The sequence below is a fragment of the Castor canadensis genome, chromosome 1 (genome assembly GCF_047511655.1).
Source record: "Castor canadensis chromosome 1, mCasCan1.hap1v2, whole genome shotgun sequence".
NCBI classification, from domain to species: domain Eukaryota; kingdom Metazoa; phylum Chordata; class Mammalia; order Rodentia; family Castoridae; genus Castor; species Castor canadensis.
The window spans coordinates 79,795,024-79,809,482 of record NC_133386.1 but is presented as its reverse complement, the minus strand read 5'-3'; the positions used below and the strand labels follow the sequence as shown (position 1 = coordinate 79,809,482).

The following is a 14,459-nucleotide window of genomic DNA, read 5'->3' as shown; positions in this document are numbered from 1 at the left end:
CTTAGCCCATGCCAAACCAGTATGATTTGAATCCAATGGTGATGTAAGTCAGAGGCGGCATGGCAGCCTGAGCACACAATTTCCTGGCCAGGATAAGTTTGCATCACACTTTCAGCAGACGCTTCTAATAATATGCACTTAGAACTAAATGTCTCCCAAGACACAAACACTTAGACACCCTGAATCAAACACACTACTTGAAGACTTTTTCTACGAAAAACACCATCCTTACAGTGGGACACCTAAAATATGACCTGCCTTATTAATTTCTACAGCTTCTTGCATAATTCTTTTAGGACAATCGTTAGAATTTGCCAGGGAGAAACAGAATTCTTTCTCAAAAGATACTTTTGAATGAAGACAGAATTGAGGAGAGCAGAAAATTAGTTCATAAAAAATGATGACTCTTCTTACAGCATGAAGATCATGCTTAGTCATTGATGTAAAGAAAGAAATGTCAAGAGAAAAATGGTCAGAGATGTATTTGGAAGCTTGATTTTTCCAGCTCTATTTAGTTTCCATATCTAAATTTTTATGTAAAAATTTACTGGATTAATATTAAAAGTAATTTTGGTAATCTGTTGGCCTAGCGGATAACCTAAAAATGGAGGAGAGGGTCCTGTGGTAAGACCAACATAACATATTTATCCCCACACTACTCTGACTCCAACCCTAACCTCATTCCCCCTCCTATACACACACACACACACACATACTATAATCCACTAGGAACAGAGAACTATTCGGGGCAGAAAATAATGGCTAGGGCTGGCAGGAAAGGAATATGGGAACTGAGATGGAGTAGAAAAGATGATAAGTAAGCCAGCCATGAGGTCAAAAGTTTAGCTTTGGAATTTTAAAATGAACAGGATTAAGATACGACCATTTTTACAAGAATGTGAAATTTATACAATCTAATCAAGATATCATTTACCACCAACAACTGAGAAAGTCTAGCATCCAAATATCTACTAGGAATTAGATAGATATTTAAACACAAAGAAAATGTACTTACGTGTCTATCACAGTGAGTTATATATACTATTGGCTTTATATATTTCAAAGCAACCTCTCATTTGAATATTCAGCCTTCTCACCTATTCTGAAAAAAATTTAATTTAGGTAAAGAAATAATTATCTTAAAGACAATAAGAATGAAGGATCCTTGAAAGTGTCACCTTCAAAATTTTATACCTAGAAGCTCCATGCTAAAATTTTAAGGGGACTTATTTCTCTTCTAGTCAATACACTAGTCAAGACACTGCTCTTTGTAAAAATTAAACATATTTTTCTGATATTTTCAGATTGAATCTTAAATTGAACAGAATTTGTCATTATTAATGACCAAAGATATATTCAACTGCCATCAGTTAGGGATTCTTAGAACATCAACAGGTCTTTGAATGATAATACCAAAAATGAATCTTAGGAGAAAAAGAATAAAGATAAACACAGTATCACTTTGTAAGATTCAATAAACACTTGCTAAGAGCCTTTACTGGAAACAAAACCCATCAGATTAGTAAACATAACATTCTACAGCATTCTACAGGCATCTGTGTGCCAGTTATTGATAGGTATTTCACATGTGCACATATGCATGTAAGCAAATATGCAGATGGTCCACTTATATTTCCCACATGCACTGTTCTAAAGGAGATGTTAAGTTGTATATCAAATTCACATGCATGGCCATTTCTCTCAATGCATGCTTACTAGCTTGTTCTTGAAAAATGCCAAGTGTCAATTTTATTCTAAGTGAAGGAATACTTTATTGCAAACAACATGTTTCAATTTACACAATGTAAATTGAAAGACACTATAATAACAACTTAAATTCTACAAATTTATGAAAACTTTTAAAAAGAATAAGTGAGGGAGAGACCAAGATGACAGATAGCCCAAGGACCCTGGGACCTGGAGCTCCATGATTTCAGAAGCATACTTCATTTTCATGGTAGCAAGGATCAGGTAACCCAGCTTTTTTGCCAACTAAAATATTCCCAATATATAGGGCGCACATAAAGAACAACAACAGACCCTTAAATTGGGTTTTTATAGCACAAAATAGTCCCAGAAGCCTGGGTGCTGCAGACCTGCAGCTGCTTGCCTGCATGCTAGAAAGCAGTTTTTCTTTCTTTTTTTGCTTCTTTTTTCTTCTCTCACAAAAACACAACACAGAGAACTGCAGAACAAGTTCGGCAAGCATCTGGGACATCCTGGCCCCGCCATAATTCACAGACACAGAACCTCAAACTCCTGCCTGCCTAAGCTGAACTGTCGCTGATCAGATTCCACCAAGTGAATCTGCAATCCTGCCAGGTGAACACAACACATCTCTCTGGAGGGAATCACATAGTCCTGCACTGGTGGTGGGCAGATTGCACCCCAGGTGGACAAAACTGGTGTCCAAAGAACAGGGAAAATTTCATCTTTCCCTGTGGGACTGTGACAGAACACTGAGCTGATCCAGCCTGTGTGGGAGTGGTGGTCCAACAGCAGTCTAGTTAAAACAAAACATTCCAACTACCTTGGAGAAACTGGTAGTGAGCTGAACTGACTGAATTCCAAGAGAAAATCAGTCCTCCAAAAAGCTTACTTCTAGTTCCCAGGCTTGCCCTGCGGGTACTAGGGGCTGGCAACTACTCACATAGCAGCTCCTTGTGGGACCACTTCAGAGAACCAGTCTGCACTACACACTGCCCAATCCACCAAGGAAAGCCTGGGCTCAAACATCCTGAGCCGTTTCCTGCCCCCCACCTCCTCCCACACTCCCCAAAGCTGTCCAATAGAGACAGCCAAAAATGATTGCCACACATCCAAGCATGCCAACTTTAAGAAGGGGCAGATTGGCCTTCCGTTTTGTTTTGCAGTTCTGTTTCATTCTTTTTTCTGAGGTTTTCCATATCCTGGCAGTTTTCTTCTTTATTGTTGTCTATTTTTGTCCTGAGTTCATTTATCCATTTATTCATTGTGTTCTCTCTTTCACTTTGGTGTTTATACAGTGCTTCTATGGTTTCCTTTATTTCTTCTTTTGCTTTTTCAAATTCTCTATTTTTATTGTCTTGGAATTTCTTGAGTGTCTCCTGTACATTTTGGTTGACCCTATCCAGTATCATCTCTATAAAATTCTCACTGAGTACTTGTAGTATGTCTTCTTTTAAATTATTCTTGTGGGCTTCATTGGGTCCTTTGGCATAGTTTATCTTCATTTTGTTGGAGTGAGTTTCTGTTCTCTTCATTCCCCTCTGGTTCCTGTACTAATTTTTTGCTGTGGGGAAACTGGTTTCCCTGTTTTTTCTGTCTTCCCGTCATTGTCCTTGGTGTTGTTACTGTCCCTGTACTGTGTGTAATTAAGTATTTTCTAGCTTGTAATAATAACAATGGTAATATTGAGAATGGAAGAGTGAGCTGAGATGGAAAGCAAGAAGTTAAAGAAAAGGGGAAAACAAATATACAGACAAGAGGGAGAAAGCAGAACAAGGTATCAGACAAGAGAGTTTCAAAGGTATAAACAGGGAGTGTTAGTGTACTAATCGACAGTAAGCTGAACAGACAATAGAGAGACAGAGAGAGGATTGAAAATCAAAGATAAAAAAATAAAAAATAAGTATATGAAAGTAATATCTATATATAAAAATGAATTAAAATAAAATGGAAAATAGAAAATTAAAAAAAAAAACCAAAAAACTTCCAAGTTTATATGCAATGCAATTTCAGTCTTAATAATTTGGATGTCCGTCTCAATCTCCAGTCCTGGAGTTGGTGCCTCAGATGTTGTTCTGTAGTTGTCTCATCAAAGGGGATGCATAAAGTAGAACAAAACTACACTCACACACACACACAAGAAAAAAAAAAAAAAAGCCCCACCAAGTGTCCCCAGTTCAAATGCAATACAGTTTCAGTAAGTTTTTCGGCTTGCAGGTGTAATTCGGTTGTTCTCTCATCAAAGGTAGGGAGAAAAAGAAAAAAAAGCATCTGGAGGCAGTTCTGAGAGTGGTATCTGCAACTGTGGTTCGCCTGCCTGCTGCTCTCAGCCTGTAGCTGGCGGTGTTACTTATGCAGATCTCTGGGGTGAGCTTAGCACTCACCTGGTCCCACAGGCTTTGTTTGCTCAGAGTTCTCCTGTGCGGGAGCCTCTGCTACAGGCTTTCCCCTTTCCAAGCACTGGGAAAGGTGACACTGCCCGCGTTGTCAGGCCTGCGTGTTTATTTACAGTTCACGTGGGAAGTGGGTCTTCCCTCCTCTCACAAGCTTCCCTGCTCCTGGTTGCTGGGCACGCACCCCGCTCCCGCCAGAGGCTCTCCGGCCTGCCCGGCTTGTTTATTTACAGTCCCGGGAAGGGTTCCCTTCCCCCAATCTTCAGCGCTCAAGGCGCCCCACCCTCTTTCCAGTGTGTCTTAACTGTTCTTATTGCCTAGTACTCAGTTTCTCTTTTTTTCCCTAGTGGAGGTCAGTCTGTCCAGGGGGCTATGGTGCTCTGGCCCAGGCTTGTCTGTGGGGCTACTGCGGTACCGCGAAGCTCACCTGGTCCGCGTCTTCCCAAGCCGTATGGGCGCTGGCCACTGGCGGCCCCGGGGGCCCTCCTCGTTTCTCCGTTTAACGTGAAGTGGAGATTCTCTGCACCGGCTGGAGATGTGGAGGAGTCAAAGTTATGCCTTTTCTCGGTGATTATGCCTGCAAAGTGTGTCTCCAGCGTCTCTCCAAGATTTCACTATAGGAGAGTCGCTTTCTGCTTCCTACCTCTAGCCGCCATCTTGGAATTCCTCAATATCAGACCCCAAACTCTTAAGTTGATACAAGAAAGAGTAGGAAATACTCTGGAGTTAGTAGGTATAGGTAAGAACTTTCTCAATGAAACCCCAGCAGCACAGCAACTAAGAGATAGCATAGATAAATGGGACCTCATAAAACTAAAAAGCTTCTGTTCATCAAAAGAAATGGTCTCTAAACTGAAGAGAACACCCACAGAGTGGAAGGAAATATTTGCCAATTATACATCAGACAAAGGACTGATAACCAGAATACACAGGGAACTTAAAAAACTAAATTCTCCCAAAACTAATGAACCAATAAAGAAATGGGCATGTGAACTAAACAGAACTTTCTCAAAAGAAGAAATTCAAATGGCCAGAAAACACATGAAAAAATGCTCACCATCTCTAGCAATAAAGGAAATGCAAATTAAAACCACGCTAAGATTCCACCTCACCCCTGTTAGAATAGCCATCATCAGCAACACCACCAACAGGTGTTGGTGAGGATGCAGGGAAAAAGGAACCCTCTTACACTGTTGGTGGGAATGTAGACTAGTACAACCACTCTGGAAAAAAATTTGGAGGCTACTTAAAAAGCTGGACATCAATCTACCATTTGATCCAGCAATACCACTCTTGGGGATATACCCAAAAGACTGTGACACAGGTTACTCCAGAGGCACCTGCACACCCATGTTTATTGCGGCACTATTCACAATAGCCAAGTTATGGAAACAGCCAAGATGCCCCAGCACTGACGAATGGATTAAGAAAATGTGGTATCTATACACAATGGAATTTTATGCAGCCTTGAAGAAGAATGAAATGTTATCATTCGCTGGTAAATGGATGGAATTGGAGAACATCATTCTGAGTGAGGTTAGCCTGGCCCAAAAGACCAAAAATCGTATGTTCTCCCTCATATGTGGACATTAGATCAAGGGCAAACACAACAATGGGATTGGACTTTGAGCACATGATAAAAGCGAGAGCACACAAGGGAGGGGTGAGGATAGGTAAGACACCTAAAAAATTAGCTAGCATTTGTTGCCCTTAACGCAAAGAAACTAAAGCAGATACCTTAACAGCAACTGAGGCCAATAGGAAAAGGGGACCAGGAACTAGAGAAAAGGTTAGATCAAAAAGAATTAACCTAGAAGGTAACACACATGCACAGGAAATCAATGTGAGTCAATGCCCTGTATAGCTATCCTTATCTCAACCAGCAAAAACCCTTGTTCCTTCCTATTATTGCTCATACTCTCTCTACAACAAAATTAGAAATAAGGGCAAAATAGTTTCTGCTGGGTATTGAGGGGGGGTAGTGGGAGGGGGTGGAGTGGGTGGTAAAGGAGGGGGTGGGGGCAGGGGGGAGAAATGAACCAAGCCTTGTATGCACATATGAATAATAAAAGAAAAATGAAAAAAAAAAAAAGCAGTTGAGGACAACTTTATCTTTCCTCCATACTCAGAAATTTTAATCCTATTCTCATAGGAAGCTGACAGTAGCCACCATCACCCCACTTCCAGGCTCTCTTTTTATTACTGTTCTTGTGGAGGCTTAGTAAGTCTCCTGAGAAAATGGAGGTCCTGATTTAGGCATCTTCTAAATGTCTAAAATGTTTAGATATGGGGTGAATATGTTCTCCCAGGATCCATGTGTTGGAAGTTTGGTCTCTATTGTGGTGATGTGGAGAGGTGTGTGGAACCATTAAGAGGTGGGGCCTACTGGGATGTGGTTAGGTCATTGGGAGCACAGTCCTCAGCAGGAATTGACATAGTTCTCAAAGCATCCTCACTTAGTTCTCACAACGGGGTTGTTCTAAAAGATCAAGCTTGGCTCCTCCCCATTCTTTTGTGTCCTGTCTCGCCATGTGATTGCTCCCTTTCACATGCCATGGTGACATCTGCCATGAGGTCCTCACTGAGGATGAGTGCCATATCCCTCCAGAACTAGGAGCTAAATAAAGTTGCTTTCTTTACAAAGTAAAAAAAAAAAAAAAAAAAGAAGGGGCAGAGATGTAGAGAAAGCCCATATCAAAAATGTCAGTACTGGATTAAACTCAGAGAACTAAGAAGAAACCCATTCCTTCCCATGACAAGGAAGAAATTCGGAATATATATATATATACATATATATGATAAATAGATAATCTATATTTGGATAATATATATTGGATCATACATATGTTATTTACTAATTTTTATTTATTTTATTTTTTCATTAATTTTATTTTTTAAAATTTGTCATTACCTAATTCCTTCTTCCAGTCTTTTCAACTATTACTTTGCTTAGTCTTGTCTTTTTCCACCTTCCTTTTTCTTCCTCCTTTTTCCTTCATTTCTTTTTTCTTCATTCCTTTCTTCTTCTTAGCCTCCTCTTTCTCACATTACCCTTATTACCTCCATCTCCTCCACATTCACCATTCACTGAATAGTCTATTATACCAATTTTAAAAGTTGCCCCCATGCTTACTATCCCTCTGAAATTCCTGACACTAGCACCCTCTCCCAAAACAACTGAACAACACCTCTATACACATTAGGGCCTTATTACTATGAAGCCCTTACACTCCATATTTCTCCCCCTCTCCCCATCGCCCCTCCCTGCCCCCTATTCTAGCACCATGTTTTTAATTACCTAAGTATCTATCTCTAGGCAAACAACTATTTTTTATAGATAATAACCAAGGGATTTTTTAATGTAAATAAATGGTTTGGCATTGAATCTGTAAATTTGTTATTGCTAAATTATGCTCCCAGGTCAGGGAATGGGAATATTATAACAACCTAGCTAACTAAGCTAGTCATAACATAGAAATTAAGTCAAGGGAAAGATAACAGTTGACTAAAACCTCCAACTAATTTCAACAAGACATGAACAAAGCACTAAATGGAAACATGGGGAGTAAAAGAAGGCAGGAGAATATGACTCCTCAAAAACCTAACAATAACATAATAGAGGATTTGGTGGAAAGTGAAGGGAATGAATCCCCAGCAGAACTGTTCTGTTCACATCAGAAGAATGATGATAAGAATGTTCAATGATCTTAAACAGAACATACAAAATCAACTCAATGAATCTTAAGAGAACATAGATAAAAATCTCAAGAAGACACAAAAACAACTAAAGGAACTCAAAGAGGATTTCAACAAACTGAGATTATAAAAAAAGACATCACAAGATATGAAAGAGCAGTTTAACAAAGATATGGAAAACCTCAGAAAAAAGAAACAGAAATCCTGGAAATTAAAATTCCTTAAAGCAAATAAAAAATGTAGTTGAAATACACTCCAACAGACTGAAACAAGTGGAAGACAGAATTTCAGGGCTTGAAGACAAAATGGATATTAAAGAAAAGAACGGAAGAATTTTTAGACAAAAGACTCAGGAGCTGTGAAAGGAATATGCATGAACTCTGTGAATTCATCAAAAGACCAAACCTATGAATCACGGACATTGAAGAAGGAGAAGAGGTGCAAGCTAAAGGCATAGCTAATATATCCTATGAAATAATAATAGTTAAAATATAATTAAAATTAGCACAGAGAACAAGAAAAGAATACTGAAAGCTGGAAGAAATGAAAATCAAATAACATATAAAGGTAAGCCCATCAAAATAGCAGATTTCTCAACAGAAATCTGAAAAGCATGAAGGGCGTGGAGTGAAGTATTTTGAGCACTGAAAGAAAACAATTTCTGATAGGATACTCTACCCAGTAAAGCTATCATTCAAAATTGAAGGTGAATAAAAATCTTCCATGATAAACAGAAGATGAAACAATGTATAACCATTAAACCACCATTACAGAATTTCTGAAAGGAATCCTACACACAGAATTTAAAAACAAACATAGCTATGAAAAGATGGGAATTGTTAAATCTCAAGAAAAGAGAGACAAGCAATCACAGAGTAACATAGAATTAGTTGCACACACAGAAACCCTTACACGACAAAAACAAATAAATGACAGGAATCAGAACATATCTTTCAATATTAACATTGAATGTTAATCACCTCAATTCCTACATCAAAAGACATGATTGGCAAACTGGATTAAAAAAAATATGCAACAATCTGTGGTTTATAAGAAATCAGCTTTACAGACAGAAACAAACATTGACTTAGTGTGAAAGAGTAGAAGAATATTTACCAAGCTAATGGCCACTGTAAACAGGCAAGAGTACCAATATTTATATTAGATAAAGTAGATGTCAGACCTACATTAGTCAAAAGAGAATAAGAATGTCACTTTATAAAAGAAGCAGTACAGCAAGAGGAAATAACAATTGTTAACTTCTGTGCACCCAAAGTCTAAAACCCAACTTCATTAAACATACACTACTGGACTTAAAAACCCAGACAAACCCCAGCGCAGTGGTAGTGGGAGACTTTAATATTCTTCTATCTAGATAGGTCATCCAGACAAAAAATCAAAAATAAAACTCTAGAAAATTGAATGACATCATAGAGCAAACTGAACTGATAGAGGTCTATTGAGTATTCCATCCTGCAATAACAGAGTACACAACCTTCTCAACAGCCCATGGAACTTTCTGCAAAATACAACATATTTTAGGTCACAAAGCAAGTCTTAACAAAAGTAAGACAACTGAATTAATACCTTGCATACTGTCTAACTACAACGTCATGAAACTAGAACTCAACAACAACAAAAAATGCACAAAGTACTCAAACAACTGGAGATTGAACAACACATTGCTCCATAATCAGTGGGTCACTGAAGAAATAAGGGAGAAAAGAAAAAATTTCCTAGAATTTAACGAGAATGAAAGCACCTATCAGAACCTATGGGACACAGCAAAAGCAGTGCTAAGCTGAGAGTTTACAGCCATGAGTGCATATATTAAAAACATAGGAAGATCTCAATAAAATGACCTAATGCTGCTTCTCAAACACCTAGAAAAACAAGAACAAGCTAAACCCAACTCACAGGAAAGAAATAATTACAATGAGGACTAAAATCAATGAAACAGAGACCAAAAAAAAAATACAAAGAATCAATGGAACAAAAAGCTGATTCTATGAAAAGATAAATAAGATTAACAAACTCTGGGCAAATCTCACTAAAATGAGGAGGAAAATGACCCAAATTAATAAAATTAGAAATGGAAAAGGAGAGATAACAGTAAAAACCAAGGAAATCCAGGGAATCATTAGGGACTACTTTGAAAACCTATATTCAGATACATTGGAAAATCTAGAAGAAATGAACAAATTTCTAGACACATATGACCATCCAAAATTGAACCAAGAGGATATTAATCATCAAAACAGATCTATAACAAGTAACAAAATTGAAGTAGCAATAGTCTTCCAAAACAGATAAGTCCAGGACTTGACAGATTCACTGCTTAATTCTACCAGAACTTTAAAGAACTAATACCAACATTCTTCAAACTTTTCTATGAAAAAGAAAGAGAAGGAACACTGCCAAACTCATTCTATGAAGCAAGTATTACAGAAAACTGGACAATGACCCAACACAGAAAGGGAATTACAGACCAATCTCTTTAATGAACATATACACAAAAATCCTCAACAAAATATTGGCAAACTGAATTGAACAGCATAAAAAGATCACACACCATGATCCAGGACTGTTTTATCCCAGAGATGCCAGAATGGTTCAATACATGCAGATCATTAAATGCTATACAGCATATTAGCAGAAGCAAAGACCAAAACCACATGATCATTTTAATAAATGCAGAAAAAACCTTTGATAAAATTCAACATCCTTTCAAGATAAAAGCTCAGATGAAACTAGGAATAGAAGGAATATACCTCAACATCATAAAGGCTAAATACAACAAGCCTATAGCCAATCTCATACTAAATGGGGGAAAACTGAAACCTTTTCTTCTAAATTCAGCAATGAAACAAGGGTGTCCACTCTTTCCACTCCTATTCAACATAGTCTTGGATTTCCCAGCCAGAGCATTAAAGCAAGAAGAAGAAATACAAGGAATACAAATTGGAAAGGAAGTAGTCAAACTATCCCTATTTGCAGATGAAGTGATCTTATATCTAAAAGTTCCCAAAACTCCACCAAAAAACTCCTAGACACCATAAAAAGCCTCAGTAAAGCAGCAGGATACAAAATCAAAGTACAAAAATCAGTAGCCATTATATCCACCAACAATGAACAGACTGAGAAAGAATATAGCAAAATAGTTCCATTTATAATAGCCTCAGAAACAATAAAATTCCTAGGAGTAAAAAAAGGTTGTGAAAGACCTCCATAAGGAAAACTGTAAGCCACTGAAGAAAGAAATCAAAGAAGACTATAAAAGATGGAAAGATCTTGATGCTCAAGGATTGGTAGAATCAATATTGTGAAAATGGCTATATTATGAAACGCAATCTACATGATCAATGCAATTCCCTTCAAAATTCCAATGTCATACATCACAGAGATTGAAACATTACCTTAAAGTTCATTTAGAAGCACAAAAGACCATGAAGAGCCAAGGGAATCCTGAGCAAATAGAGTAATGCTGAAGGTGTCACAATACCCAACTTCAAACTATACTATAGAATCATAACAGTAAAAACAGAATGATACTGGTACAAAAATAGATATGAAGACCAGTGGAAAAGAATAGAAAACCCAGATATGAATCCACACAGCTACACCCACCTAATTTTTGAAAAAGGTTAAAAAAACATGATGGAGAAAAGACAGTCTCTTCAACAAATTTTTCTGGAAAAACTGTATATCTGCATGCAGAAAACTGAATCTAGATCCATGTCTTTTACCCTGTACAAGTACCAACTCAAAGTGGATTAAGGAATTTAATATGAGACCCAAAACTGTGAAGCTAATTCAGGGAATAAATTGGAATTAAGAGGCATACGCATGGACTTTCTAAACAAAACTCAAGTGGCTCAGCAACTAAGAGAAAGGATTGACAAATGAGAAGACATGAAATTAAAAAGTTCTGCACAGCAAAAGAAATGGTCTCTAAATTGAAGAGGCTGCCCACAGAATGGGAGAAAATCTTTGCCAGCTATCCATCTGATAAAGGACTGATAACCAGAATATACAGGGAGCACAAAAAACTAAACTCCCAAATCATCAATGATTCAGTGAAGAAAGGGGCAAATGATCTGAACAGAGCTTTTTCAAAGGAAGAAACTCAAATGCCTAAGAAACACATGAAGAAATGCTCAATATCCCTAGCCTGACAGATTAACTGCTTAATTCTACCAGATCTTTAAGGAAATAATACCAACATTTTTCAAACTTTTCCATGAAAAAGAAAGGGAAGAAACACTGCCAAACTCATTCTAGGAAGCAAGTATTACAGTCATCCCAAAACTGGACAATGACCCAACACAAAAAGAGAATTACAGGAAATGCAAACCCAAACCATGCTAATATTCTACCTCATTCCCGTTATGATGGCTACCATCAAGAACAGAAACAACAACAAATGTCAAGGATGTGGGGAAAAAGGAACCCTCATACACTGCTGATGAGAATGTAAATTAGCACAACCCTGTGGAAAACAGTATGGAGGATCCTCAAAAACTAAAAATAGAACTGCCATATGATCCAGCAATACTACTTCTAGGAATATATCTGAAGGAATGTAAGTCAGGTTACAATAAAAGCACCTGCACACCCATGTTTATTGCAGCATTATTCACAATAGGTAAGCTATGGAAACAGCCCCACTACTCATGAATGGATTAAGAAAATGTGGTATTTATATACAATGTAATTTTATTCAGCCACAAAGAAAAATGAGATTTTGTCCTTTGCAGGTAAATGGATGAAACTGGAGAACATCATCTTAAATGAAGGTAGCCAGGTTCAGAGGGCAAAATCCGCATGTTTTCTTTCATATGCGGAATATAGACCCAATACAAATACAGCAATATTACGAAAAACAGGTCATGCTAAGGGGAAGTCACATACAAGAGGGGGAAGATAAAAGAAGGAAGTTAATAATATGCATTAAAAATGATATATTCAATAATTTTAAAAAAAGAAGGAAGTTAAGAAGGTGAATATGGTTGATGTACTATCTCTATGTAAGAATGAATACAGATTTTTAAACCTGTTGAACCACCACAAGAAGCGGACTAAGATAGAAAGAAGAAAAATGAACCAATTTGGATTATAATACATATATGGAATATATGTATGTATTATATAGCAATATATGTATCTATTATGCATGCAATGTACATATACATTATACATACAGGGAAATGTCACAAGGAAACTCCTTGTGTAGCTATCTTAAACAAACAAAAATGTTTGAACAAATTGAAGAACAGCAGGGCAGAACAGGTCCTGCCTGGGGGAGGGGGTTGGTACCAGTGGGAGGATGAAGGAAGTGGGGAAAGGGCATGGAAGGGTGAATATAGTGAAGATATTGTGTACACATGTATGTAAATGGTAAAATGATAGCTGTTGAAACTGTCCCTGGAATTGGGAAGGGGAGAATAAAGGAGAATGGTGGAGTGGGTAAATTCAAGTATATCTGATACATTGTTAGAACTTTTGTAAGTGCCACAATGTACTCCCACCCAGCACAATAAAATTTTAAAGAAAGATTAATTGAAAATGCAAATATACCTCCCTAAAGCAAAATATAAAGATTAATTATGTGTACCTATTGTTAAATAGGATTCTTTCTGAATACAAAAACCACCATTTTACATGGTAAACCCCACTTTATTAGACTAGAACTGTCTTACCAGAGAGAGATGAGGGAGTGAGTTCACATAGATTATCTTTTGTGCTTTACTGAAACACATGACTTCTGTATTATAGAAACTCAGCTATGAGAAAGAAAGGAGCTGTTTACTTTTAGAAATTTCTCCACTTCATTCTTCTCTATCTCCTTCAGGCCACATCACCCACATTTAAGAATTACAGATTTAAGTTTCCTCACTTACAAAAACATAAAGCATCTTTAATTCAATTTAACTTCTATTTATGAGCATTTATGAGGATGAAGCTTGCAATTCTCCTGAATTTCTCAGTTCAAGGAAGCCTTCACTCATCCTTATCCCTCTCCATACACCTTTCCTCCAATTGTCAGGTTGTGGGCCTCTCTTCTCCCCTATTAAAGCCCATAGCGTATGCCTCTAAAAGAGTTATCACATCTTTTAGTCAGTAGTTATTTGATTATTTTGAGTATAAACATTTTTACATATTCAGGACCTAATAGAATATCAAATATAAAGATGCAGATATATTTGCTGGGTGGTTGTTAACATGTTCATAAATTCAAGGACTACTTTTTGAGTATAAATTATATGTCAGGCACAATCCTAAGTCCTCTTTCTCTCTTTCTCTCTCTCACACATACACACACACACAAGCACACATGCACATATGCACAAACAGAAGCAGGTACAGAGACAGAGAGAGCGAGAGAGTAAGTAAATGAATGAAGAAGGAAGGAGAGAAGGAGAAAGGCAGGGTTAAATGGGAATGAATAAGAAGTAGGTTTCCTTCTCCAATAAAACAACCCTCTTATTCCTTCCTTCAGCCCATCATTTAACAAATGTTTATTGATGTTTACTCTGTATCAGGTACAAGAAACACACAGGGCAGAAAACAAGATGCTCCAGGTACCTTTCTCAGTCGCAGTAGGATGTAAGGCAGTAAACAGACAGTGAACAAGTGGACAACCTCAAGCTTCCTGTAATATGT

General features: G+C 37.5%; 1 long non-coding RNA gene across 4 annotated transcripts in view; it reads right to left on the bottom strand.

The window, feature by feature from the left end:
- The window catches only part of LOC141424812 (uncharacterized), a 102,523-nt gene that overhangs the window by 50,701 nt on the left and 37,363 nt on the right, over nucleotides 1-14,459 (bottom strand). Inside the window, exons 1-2 of one of the 4 annotated variants that reach the window (XR_012449742.1) lie at nucleotides 2,651-2,704; nucleotides 1,016-1,102 (exon numbers count right to left, since the gene is read on the bottom strand). The exons of 2 other annotated variants lie outside the window; for them this stretch is intronic. This is a non-coding gene — a long non-coding RNA (uncharacterized lncRNA). Of the gene's footprint in view, nucleotides 1-1,015; nucleotides 1,103-2,650; nucleotides 2,714-14,459 lie in introns of those variants that run through there. One more of the 4 variants, XR_012449741.1, reaches the window with a different exon arrangement.